This window comes from Chenopodium quinoa, unplaced genomic scaffold, assembly GCF_001683475.1.
Source record: "Chenopodium quinoa cultivar QQ74 unplaced genomic scaffold, ASM168347v1, whole genome shotgun sequence".
NCBI classification, from domain to species: Eukaryota; Viridiplantae; Streptophyta; class Magnoliopsida; order Caryophyllales; family Amaranthaceae; genus Chenopodium; species Chenopodium quinoa.
Genome location: NW_018742651.1, coordinates 3,206,983 through 3,219,462, shown reverse-complemented (window position 1 = coordinate 3,219,462; position 12,480 = coordinate 3,206,983). Strand labels below are relative to the sequence as shown.

The 12,480-nt window shown below is 36.3% G+C and overlaps 1 long non-coding RNA gene across 2 annotated transcripts; it reads right to left on the bottom strand.

The window, feature by feature from the left end:
- Nucleotides 1-2,611: 2,611 nt before the first annotated feature.
- Nucleotides 2,612-5,356, bottom strand: LOC110721987. 2 transcript variants are annotated; one of them, XR_002511500.1, is made up of 4 exons: nt 4,985-5,356; nt 4,248-4,378; nt 3,769-3,955; nt 2,617-2,980 (listed from the first exon to the last, which is right to left on the bottom strand). It is a non-coding gene; the product is annotated as an uncharacterized LOC110721987 (long non-coding RNA). The 2 variants fall into 2 exon arrangements; XR_002511499.1 differs by having other exon boundaries at nt 2,612-2,980; nt 3,769-4,378.
- Nucleotides 5,357-12,480: the final 7,124 nt, after the last annotated feature.

Sequence of the window (12,480 nt, the reverse complement as noted above, 5' to 3'; positions counted from 1 at the left end):
TGAAATATGCCTTGAATCTGGGTTTAGGAGCAGCGAGCTATAGCTCGAGAGGTAGCTCGGTAGTTTCGAAAGCATATGGAGTTGCGACGAAATTGGAGCTATAGCTCCTATGCGAGTGAGCTATAGCTCACGAAGACATATTGGTTCGACTAGGCCGAGCGATAGCTCGCGTGGTAGCTCGCGAAGGTCGAAGGTGAGATAGGCCGAGCGATAGCTCGCTCGACCATGAGCGATAGCTCGACTGGGGTCCGAGCGATAGCTCGCTCGATGGTGAGCGAGAGCTCTCCGTTTGTGCACGGTGGAACCCACACGATTTATTAGGGTTTTATGGGCCGTTTTTATGCACTTATCTATCTTATTTGGGGAAGCTATATATATTCCTAGTTAGGGTTTATTCATAGCTTAGTCTATTATTGATAATTGACATTATCAATCTGTAATCTGTAATTTCCTCAGGATCAATAAAGCTTTTCTCTCGCCTGCCCGTGGACGTAGCCAACACATTGTTGGTGAACCACGTAAATCTGTGTGTGCTATTTATTTGTTTTGCATTCATTAATTTGTTCTTTCTCCATCCGTTAAAACAATTGGTATCAAGAGTTTAGGTTCGATTTGAGTGGGAGAGATGTATGGTATGAATGTGAAAATTGATAAATTCACGGGGAGGAATAGTTTTAGTTTATGGCAGATCAAGATGTGGGCGTTGTTGAAACAACAAGGGTTATGGGCACCATTGGCAAAGAAGTCATCGGATGGCGCTGAGACACCATCGACAAAGAAGTCACCGGGTCCGGATATCGCTGAGATGGCCATTCTGGAGGAGAAGGCACATTCAATGATCATGTTGTGTCTTGCAGACGATATCATTACCGAGGTTGCGGAGGAGGAAACTGCATCAGGTCTGTGGTTGAAATTGGAGAGTTTGTACATGACAAAGTCTCTAACAAACAAGTTGCTATTGAAGCAACGTCTGTTCAGTCTGCGAATGAATGAAGGTACACCTCTTAGAGATCACCTAGATCAATTAAATACGATTTTGCTAGATTTGTGTAATATTGATGTTAAGGTTGATGATGAGGATGCTGCTTTAATTCTGTTAGTTTCTTTACCTTTGTCATATGAGAATTTTGTGCAATCTTTTATTGTTGGTAAAGATACTGTGTCCCTAGAAGAGGTTAGATCATCTCTTCATACTAGGGAATTACGCCATAAGGCATTTGGTAGTACAGGTACAGACAATCAAGCCTCTAGATTAATGGGCAGTGGTGGAAAAGGACATGGAAATTCCGGGAAGAAGAAGGCTAAGAAACCCGGAAATTCCAAAGGGGGTCCTAAGCAAACTGATGTCTGTAATTACTGTAAAGAGAAGGGGCAGTGGAAGAGAGAATGTCCCAAGAAGAAACAGCAGGATAAATCTGTATCTGCTGCTTTAGCAGAAGAGGATTCGAATTTTGAGTATGACATTGCTTTAGTTGCGGGTGAACATACATATCACAATGATGTGCATGTGGGTTCTTGATTCTGGGGCATCGTATCATATATGTCCACGTAGGGAGTGGTTTACTACCTATGAGCAGGTAGATGGAGGAAATATTTCAATGGCTAATAGTGCAGTGTGCAAGGCAATTGGGATTGGCTCTATCAAGATCCGGACATATGATGGTACGTTTCACATATTGAACGATGTCAGACATGTTCCACAAATGACTAAGAATATTATTTCACTTAGTGCACTAGACAATAAGGGTTTCAGTTTCAGGGTTAAAGGTGGAGTTCTGAATGTCTGCAAGGGTTCGGATGTGATTCTAAAGGGTGTCAAGCGTGTTACTTTGTATTTCCTACAGGGCTCCACTTTATCAGGTTTAGTTGTTGTTGCTTCATTTGAGGTTCAGAAGGATGATATGACAAAGTTATGGCACATAAGGCTTGGGTATATGAGTGAGAGAGGAATGCAAATCCTCTCCAAGGCTGATCTTCTAGGTGGCCACACTAGTACATAATTAACCTTAAGTAACATCCAAAAAGTGTTACATAAAATGGTAAAAGTGTTATCATAGTCAATAAGTAATACTTTAGTGGGTGATACATCTGCCCATGTTACCTAAGGTTTTATGTAACACTTTGGGTAACGTATGGTAACACTTTTGAAAGTGTTAATATAAACCCTCTTATGTAACACATTTTTATATTATAGGTATCATTTTTTAAGTGTTACTTTTTATTTATTAGGTAACACTTACTTATTTTTAATAACACTTTTCGAACATATAGTAACACTTTCTCTAAAATTGTGTCACTTTTACAAATTATAGGTTACATTTTTCAATCATCTTTTGACATATAGTATCACTATATTCGACATTATGTACCAATTTTAACAAGCTAATGTAACATTTTATTAGTTAATTAATTAATTAATTAATATTCTTTTTAACACAATTATTAGTATTATATTTACTTGTGGAGAATGTAATGGGCAACAGTTCAAAACCGGCTTAGGGCTACAATTTTAAACGAGTGCCTTTTTGGGGGTTGCCCATGACAGAGGTTTTAGGCACCAATTCAAGGGCTAACCTGTGCCCTTAATTAACGTCAATAAAGGGCACCGGTTTTATTCCAAAAAAAGTAAAATTAATGAACATACAATTATATATATATAAAACTAGGATAAATTTATTAATAAATTCTTGTAATATTACAATTTCATCACAAAAAAAAAATTACAATGTGAAAATCAGTAACAGCTTGGAAACTGAACATCAGCAACTCGGAAGAAAAATAGCAACAGCAGCAGCAGCTCGAAAGCAGAACAATAGTAGCAACTTAGAAGCAAAACAACAGCAACTCAGAAGTAGAAGAACAATAGCTGGCAAACTGAATAGTAGTACAGCAACTCGAAAGCCGAACAGGTGAAACAGGCAGCAGAAGCTCGAAAGCAGATCAACAGCAACAGACAGCAGCATTAGTAGCATCAAGCAAGCTACAAAACCGAAGGAAATATACTTGCTATGAAGAAGTGGGCGATATTTTTTTTTTTATGTATACATTAATCCAGCTATAAGATAATCTACTTAATATTATAGCTTATAACTTATAAGAATAGACAATATTACAGCTTAAGACAACTATTTCCTCTGGTCATTCTAAAATTTAATCTGAATTTAAAAAAAAAAAAAAAAAAACTATTCTTACGAATATACTTGTGAAAGTTATTGTGCCTTCAATAGTATCACACTGATATGATTCTTGCTACACATGTTCACTATAGGTGTAGACTTCATGGTGATTCTTGAGGTATATGTTTTTATATGCAAGCTACTTATGATTTATAAACCAAGTAAAAAGAGAATACAGAGCATTGCATTTGCCAATGATAACTGACATGTGTGTTTTGCCAATAACTGACATCAAATTGAATGTTGAATAGCATGCTTAGACTTATACAACTAGCAGGTCATTGTCATGGTCAAGCATAACTTCATTTATAAATGAACACCAGAAATAAGGGTAGAGTATGAGAGCCAAGTCCTACTCTGAAGTTCATTCAGAGATGGTAAATTTACAATTTAACAGGCCACGTAACCTCCTTACCTACTGATGTACTTGTGTTAATTAACAACATTATTAGAAACTAATGCAATAGCACAAATTGATTAATCATAGCATATATTCTTCCCTTACTAAAACTTTCATTAATTTATCAGATCATAAATTGATACTTTCATAAATAGAAGACAAAAAATCAAGTATGAAAAATTGAAAATATACCTCTTCCGGTTTAGCAATGATCATATAACTTTGGCAGCATTTAGCCGTTGTTTCACATCCAAATAACTTGAAGGTTCAGAAAACATATATATGACACCACTCCGCAATAGGAAACCTTCAGGTTATCTTCCAATATGCACATATCATACTTTTGCAGTTATGATACACGGAAATAAGCTAAGACTTCCTGCCATTTATTTTAAAGAAAAACATACAATAGTATATAGGCAAAAGATATCAAGAAGCAATAACAAAAAGTCATCAAAATGAAGCAGATTACATTAAACCTCCCTAAGTTAAGCTTCAATGTTCGATCCAAAACATTAGTGTAACAGTCTTCCCAACCCCATTTGTTCCAAATAAGCCAAATACTTGTCCTTTGGTCTCAGAACAAGTATTTAGTAATCAAGAAAATCTATGATTAAAATTTGAAAGAATAAAAGTAAGAATTCATATTAACAAAATACAAATCAACTAACCTATGTAATTTGAAAGTGTTGAGGCCATAAAGATTTGTTATATCTTTGTTCAAATGTTTTGGAATATAAATGATCCAAATTGCTCCAATTGTGGCTATTTAACGTCCAATATCAGCATACTTCAAGAACAACTGCGAAAAGGTCAATGAAAATATTGCACCTCATAAATATATATATATATAATAGTCACAAAGCTAGAGAGAAGGAACAATTACTGAGAAATTAAACCTTATCAATTATTTTCACACAAACCCATTTCACAAAATGAGAAAATAAAAGATGCATAAAAAAATTAAAAGTTGCAACATGATTATCAACAAATTTATGTATAGGAACACAATGCATTTGTGTTTGACTAATTAGTACCAGCTAAAGGAATGATCAGGTTCGCTTAGTTACCCAAATTGATGATTTTTCACATAAATACATATATTCAATAAATCTAAATTCGTCTAATACAAAGGAATACACAAAAAAATTAGCAAACTTTAACAGATGCACCGAAAAATTATGTCGCGGGAAAAAATTGAAGAATAAAGCACAAAATTTTACAATCATAAGTGAAAAATTGATAACATTTGAAATCAAAATTCTTCGAAGAAAAAACCTAACTAACGAATTTCAGCTAAAATAACAAAAAACATTTATTAGAAAAAAATCTTTAGAACTAAAACAAAAATCTAAAGCAAATGAAACCTAAAATAGAAAATTGTCAAAAGTTAGAGAGAAACATGTACCACAATTAAATTGTCGGTGACAATGATAGTAGCTGGAATTACGAACCGAAAAATCTTGGAGTGGTGGCCAGTATCCCAGAGCGTTGGCGAGAAGCCCTTGATTTGAAGCCGGATATCTCCGTCTTCCATTGGAGAACGACGCGAGAAAACAAAAACGAAGAAAAAAAAAGAGATAAGAGAATCAAACATATTTTAGATCTTAGAGAAGAACTTTTTTTAGGCTTAATTAATTTCCATGGAAGACGGATATGAGATAAAGAGATGACTCTCATGAGAGAGATAAGGAGGCGTCTAAAAAAATGCAGAAGAGGAAAGAACAGGAAGATAAAGGGCGAGGCTGAGTTATATTTTTTAAAACATCGGCCAATAAAATCTAAGTGTTATAAATTACAACCAAGTGTTACAACTAAGTAATACCTAAGATAAAAGTGTTACATTAAGTGATACACAAAACCAAAGTGTTACATAGATGTTACTTATACATTAAATAACTTTTTAACTTTGAAAGTGTTACCCTTTGGTGTTACCCTTTGGTGTTACCTAATGTCACTTTTGTAGTAGTGCCATAAGGTCACAAACCTTGATTTCTGTGAGCATTGTGTCTTTGGGAAACTACATCGCAGTAAGTTCCCCAAAGGCATTCATAGAACTAAAGGTATTCTTGATTATATCCACTCCGATTGTTAGGGCCCTTCACGTGTTGAGTCATTGGGAGGTCACAGGTATTTTGTATCATTCATTGATGATTTTTCAAGGATGACTTGGGTGATCATAATGAGGTTTAAAAGTGAAGCTTTCAAGAATTTCAAGTAGTGGAAGGCGTTAGTGGAGAATCAAACTGGGAAGAAGATCAAGAAGCTTCGAACTGGTAATGGTTTAGAATTTTGTTGGTCTGAGTTCGATGAGTTCTGCAAGAATGAGGGGATCGCTAGGCATCGTACCATCAGAGATACACCACAGCAAAATGGTGTAGCAGAACGAATGAATCAGACACTTTTGGAGAGAGTTCAGTGCATGCTCTCTAATGCTGGATTGACCATAAAGTTTTGGGCAGAAGCCGTGAGTACGACATGTTATCTGATCAACCGTGGACCGCACTCTAGAATTAACCTCAAAAACACCATATGAGGTGTGGTCTGGCAAGCCTGTAGATTACTCAAAAATGAAAGCTTTTGGTTGCAATGTTTATTATCATGTTAATGAGGGTAAATTAGAGCCAAGGGCCAAAAAGGGAGTATTTGTAAGGTATGGCGATGGGGTTAAAGGTTATAGGATTTGGTCTCCATCGGAAAGTAGAGTTATACTTAGTAGAAATGTAGTCTTTGATGAAAATTCTATGTTTAACTCTAATGTTCAGTCCATAGTTGTATCAGATAGTGGTAGTGTTGACAAACAGGTGGAGCAGCAAGTCACTCATGATGAGATTGACCAGGTACAAGAAAAAGATGTTCAACACGAAAATACTGAAGCACTAGAATCATTAACGCCAAAATTGAACAAGCCTAGTCTAGCGTTGGAATGTTCTAAAAGGGCGAATTTTGGAAAACCTCCTGACAGATTTGGTTTTGAAGATATGGTGGTTTATGCACTACAGGTTTCCGAATAGGTGGATGTATATGAGCCATCAACCTACAAGGAAGCAGTTACATGAACAGAATCTACCCATTGGCTTGCTGCAATGGGAGATGAGATGGAGTCACTTCATAAGAATAAGACTTGGGATCTTGTTCCTAGGCCTTCAGGGAGAAAAATTGTTACTTGCAAATGGATTTTCAAGAAAAAGGAGGGGATGACACCTGCGAAAGGGATCAAGTATAAGGCTCGAGTAGTTGCAAGAGGGTTCACACAAAGAGAGGGGATAGACTACAATGAGATCTTCTCACCTGTGGTCTGACACACTTCCATCAGGGTGCTACTAGCAATAGTTGCACATCAGGATTTGGAGCTTGAGCAACTAGATGTGAAAACAACTTTTCTACATGGAGAGTTGGAAGAGGATATATACATGACCCAACTGGATGGTTTCCAAGTTCCATAAAAAGAAGACCATGTTTGCAAGTTAAAGAAGCCCTTGTATGGGCTAAAGCAGTCTCCTAGGCAATGGTACAAGAGGTTTGATAGCTACATGATGGAGATAGGCTACAACAGGGATCCGTATGATTGTTGTGTATACCATAACAAGTTAACATATGGGTCTTACATCTACTTAGTTATATATGTAGATGATATGTTGATAGCAGCGAAGAACAAGTCTGATATTCAGAAATTGAAGGGTCTTCTCAGTGCCGAGTTTGAAATGAAGGATTTGAGTGCGGCTCGAAAGATATTGGGCATGGAGATTTATAGGGATAGGGCTCAAAAGAAACTTTTCTTATCGCAGAAAGGCTACATTGAGAAGATATTGTCGAAGTTTGGCATGTCAATAGCGAAGCCTATAGATACTCCAAGCGCGGCCAATTGTCACTTGTCGGTTGTTTTTGCACCAAAGTCTACTGAGGAGAAGGATTACATGTCTCGTATTCCCTATGCTAGTGCAGTAGGGTTTGATGTATGCTATGGTTTGCACTAGGCCGGATCTTGCACAAGCAGCCAGTGTTGTTAGTAGGTTCATGATTGACCCTGGTAAGGAGCATTAGCAAGCAGTCAAGAGGATTTTTCGTTACCTAAGGGGTACATCTGATGTTGGTCTCATTTATGGTAATGATGTGGCATGTTTAGTTACAGGCTATTCGGATTCTGATTATGCTGGGGATGTTGATGGTAGAAGGTCTATGACTGGTTATGTGTTCACTCTTGGTGGTTCGGTTGTTAGTTGGAAAGCTACTTTACATCCTTCAGTGACTTTGTCTACTACTGAAGCAGAGTACATGGCCTTGACAGAAGCATCCAAAGAGGGAATCTAGTTAAAGGGACTAGTTAGTGATCTGGGTCTACATCATGATCAAGCTATAGTATATTGTGATAGTCTGAGTGCAATATGTTTGGCTAAGGATCAAGTGCATCATGAGAGAACTAAACACATTGATGTCAGGTATCATTTTCTACGAACTAAGACAAGAATTAAGGTGAAGAAGGTAGGTACTGCTGATAATCCTGCTGATATGTTCACCAAGCCGGTTTCGCGGAGTAAGTTTGAACACTGTTTAAACTTACTCAATATTTGAGATTGTTAGTAGCCCTTAGGGGCTAATCTGGAGCTCTACGGGGCTAATCTGGAGTCCTACGGGACTAATCTGGTCTGGTTGTCTTTCGGGACAAGTTTGGTTGCAGGGAGAGTCTGGGCATTGTGATCAATGCGTCTGGTTATCTAGTTTTGTCAGAGGATTCAATTTAAGGTGGAGTTTGTTGAAATATGCCTTGAATCTGGGTTTAGGAGCAGCGAGCTATAGCTCGAGAGGTAGCTCGGTGGTTTCGAAAGCATATGGAGTTGTGACGAAATTGGATCTATAGCTCCTATGCGAGTGAGCTATAGCTCACGAAGACATATTGGTTTGACTAGGCCGAGCGATAGCTCGCTCGGTAGCTCGCGTGGTAGCTCGCAAAGGTCGAAGGTGAGATAGGGGCCGAGCGATAGCTCGCTCGACCATGAGGGATAGATCGATTGGGGTCCGAGCGATAGCTCGCTCGATGGTGAGCGAGAGCTCTCCGTTTGTGCACGGTGGAACCCACACGATTTATTAGGGTTTCATGATATGAGCCGTTTTTATGCACTTATCTATCTTATTTGGGGAAGCTATATATATTCCTAGTTAGGGTTTATTCATAGATTAGTCTATTATTGATAATTAACATTATCAATCTGTAATCTGGAATTTCCTCAAGATCAATAAAGCTTTTCTCTCGCCTGCCCGTGGACATAGCCAACACATTGTTGGTGAACCACGTAAATCTGTGTGTGCTATTTATTTGTTTTGCATTCATTAATTTGTTCTTTCTCCATCCGTTACAACACATTTGATATGCACTATCAGTCACCAGACATTGTCAAGGGCATCTAAACTTGAAACAATAAAATAGATTCATATTTTATAACCAATAATTGTAATAGTCTATGTAAAGTTTATGCATTAATGTGGACGAAAGATTCCCGTGTAAAGCCCAAACTAATTAACTAAACACCTTAAACAAAATAATGGCTTGAGTGGCGACTCTTTTAAGCTATTTTCCATCCTATCTTGTGTATTCAGAAGCAAATTAATATATCTATCTCTATATACATTAACAGTGTATTTGGTTATAGAAAAGGGAAAGAAAAGAAAGGGAGGGAGGAGAAGTGGAGGGAAGGGAAGAATGGGGAGTTTTCCTTCCAAAACTCTCCATTGTTGGAGGGATCAATTTCCTACAATTTAATCCCTCCATTTCTCTCCCCTCCAATTTCCTTCCCTCCTTATTTGTTATCCAAATGAAAGAAACTCAATCTCTACATTTCCCTTCCCTTCCCTTCCTTTCCCTCCATTTTATTCAATCCAAACACACCATAAAAGACGTTTCTTTCAAAAGAAAGGTGTCATGTGGTGACACTCTTCAAAATATATGTCCATGTACGTCATAATGTTACATGTTGAAAGGTTTTGATGATTGTAAACAAAGTATAATTATCTAAATAATATGTGTATTGAGATATGCATGAACACGTAAGGAAGCATGAAGGTGGTCAATTACAGATTAGATCATTATTGAAGAAGGTTCCCTACATACAATTTATAAATCGTGCTTGAGTTCCTCAAGGGAACACAAAGAGAAGAAGTCTAAACATACAAACGTATTGTTAGATTTTACTTGCAGTTCCTAAGAAGAATAAGAAGATGTTCTTTGCAAGGAATAAGCAGTCGTTTCTAAGGGGGAATAAGAAAAGAGAAGTTCCTTTATGGGAGCAGAAGCTTCGGAGTAGAAGTTTCACATGAGAAGAGAAGTTCTTTGACAAGAACAGAAGCATCGGAGTAGAAGCTTCATTAGAGAAACATGAAGACGAATAGGAGTATATTTTCCTTGGAATCATGTAAGTATGTTGGACAAGAGAAATTGTCTGGAACAAGCCTAAGGAACTACATTGGGACTTCAGCCAGTAAGGAACTTCGTGTTGATGACTAGTAAGTTCCTTACTAATTAGTCTAGAATTCGTTTAAAGAAGGAACACGATTTTTCACAACACTAGAAGTCAGTTTTCCACGTTAAATAGTCATTGCATTATGTTTGCCTACTTTATTGAAAGTTAGTTTTGACTTGGTATTAATAGATTTTATTTTATAAAAGATAAGTTTTTAAAATAAAATATGATTTTCTCTTAGTAAAAAAGATAACTTATTTTCCTAGTTTCTAGGGATTTAGTTATCTCATAAAATAGTTTCGAAAATGATTTTATTATATAAAATAAAGTTTTAAAAATAAAATATGAATTTATTGTAGTCAAATTCGTGGGAAAAAGATTTCAAAGTGGCTACCTTAAAAGTAGGAGTTTAGTTGAGATTTTGTTTGTTAAGGAACAAAATGAATCTGGTCTATATGTGAAGTTAAATTAATGAACGAGTTTGGTATTTTAATTTATCTTCTTGAATAAGTCAGTTCTAAACTCCTATCTTTTAGCACAAGGACTTGGTCATCAAGGAACTTGTGGCTGGTATTTGTAACACGTGCTGATTGCTTTCCTAACATAAAAGAAGTTATTGGGGCAAGTCGTGGAGCAACTAATCGACCCATTATTGTTTCTTATAATTAGAATTAGTTTTCTATTCGTGGGCCTAAAGATTCGGACCACTTCTGATCATAAGGAACATGGGCAATTAGTGGGTTTTCTGATCTTCTATAAATAAAATCTTTTAATTCTTTCCAAACCGTCTGACTTTTAGAGAGTCATTCCATATAGTGCCTCACATAAGTGGAATAGTTTTTCATGAGAAATATATTATGTCTTCCACGTTGGTGAGTCAATTCCTTTAGGCTCCAAGTTCCTTATAAGTCTCAAAATGTCCAACATATTAGTTTCATATATTTATCTTTTATATGTATTTGAGAGTTGCTCAAGGGTTTGAGTGAACTCTTGTGTTGGGGAATTTATAAGGGTTTGAGTGAACTCTTGTATTGGTGTGAGAACTTGAGTGAGTTCTTTGTATTGAGAGAAAGAGAAAGCTTTGAGTGAAGCTAGGAGTAGAGGAGAAGGAGAAGTAAGAAAGAGAAGGGAAAGAGAAGAGAGAGAGAAGAAATAGAAGAGAAGAGTAACAAGTTGGGTGACTTGTTCCTCGGGGCTTTGAGTTTGTTGAGGAACTCAAAGTTAGTCTTTAGTTTGTAATAGGCCGTTACCCTATTCTAGTGAAGATTCTTTTCCTAGAATCCCTTGTGGTCATGGTTTTGCGTCTTGTGTTAAGGCCATGAAGTTTTCCACGTAAAATCTCTCTTGCACTTTCAGTTCCTTTAGCTTACCTGTTTTTATTTCTGCAAAAAGTTTGACAAATTTTTCATACTACAATTCAACCCCCCTCTTCTTGTAGTATTCAATGAAAAAACAAATGGTATCAGAGCAGGAGCTCCTGCTCTTAATGAAGCAGGAAACCCTGACGAGCAAGGTCTTGGCTAAGATAAGTACATACAAGAATATTCAAGGAAGGAACTCAACTCTATGTTGTTCCTAGAAGCACATAAAGGTTAACTCATACTTGATAGGTGAAAAGGTATTTAAAGACTCATACTTTTGTGGTAAGCATTCTGTCTTTGAGTTTTTCATTGTATGCATATATTGGTTTAAGCATGTTCCTTATAGTATATATTATTGTTAATGTCATGTTAATTCTTCTAAATTCTTTTATCATCAACCTTGGATAACATTTATTCTGATATTTAGTATGTTTAAAAGTCATGTGTTAAATTTCCATTTTGAATTTTTATTCACAAAGAATTGATTGCTTAGAAGTAGTTCAAGGAGCACATCTTGTGGAACAACAAACTTGAATTCCTATCTAAAGGAACTTTATTTTTCTGACTTGGTAATACACGAAAATTTTGAGTAGTGTCAAAAAAGTAGTATTTCTTCATGTATCTCGTTTATTTTGAATATCTATTGTAGAGATACATGTTGTTTCTTGGTAGTGGGAGTAGTTTTATTAATTTTGACTACCATTACTAATGGGAAGGAACATAATTTATTTAGGGTTCCAAAGATCAAGAGGTAATCAAATTTTGCAGACTCGATATGAAAGGAAGCAGCCATGATTAATGACATGATGGATGGTCGCTTGTATATTAGGGAACATATACAAGTTTCTCTTAATATACGTCTTTATAAGAGGTATGTGAAAGTAAAACTTTTTACACGTGCTAATGGCTAAGTTAGTTTTACATCTTCTTATAAGTAGTCTTGGTTAGTATTTGTTTGCCTTTTGCTTTATTCAATCTTTTACTTAATTATGCTAAGCGACTTTCGATATTACAAATGCATAATTGTGAAATAATATGATAGAGAAGTAGATTCACTATGTTTTCATAACTTCTCTTCAAGTTTTGTG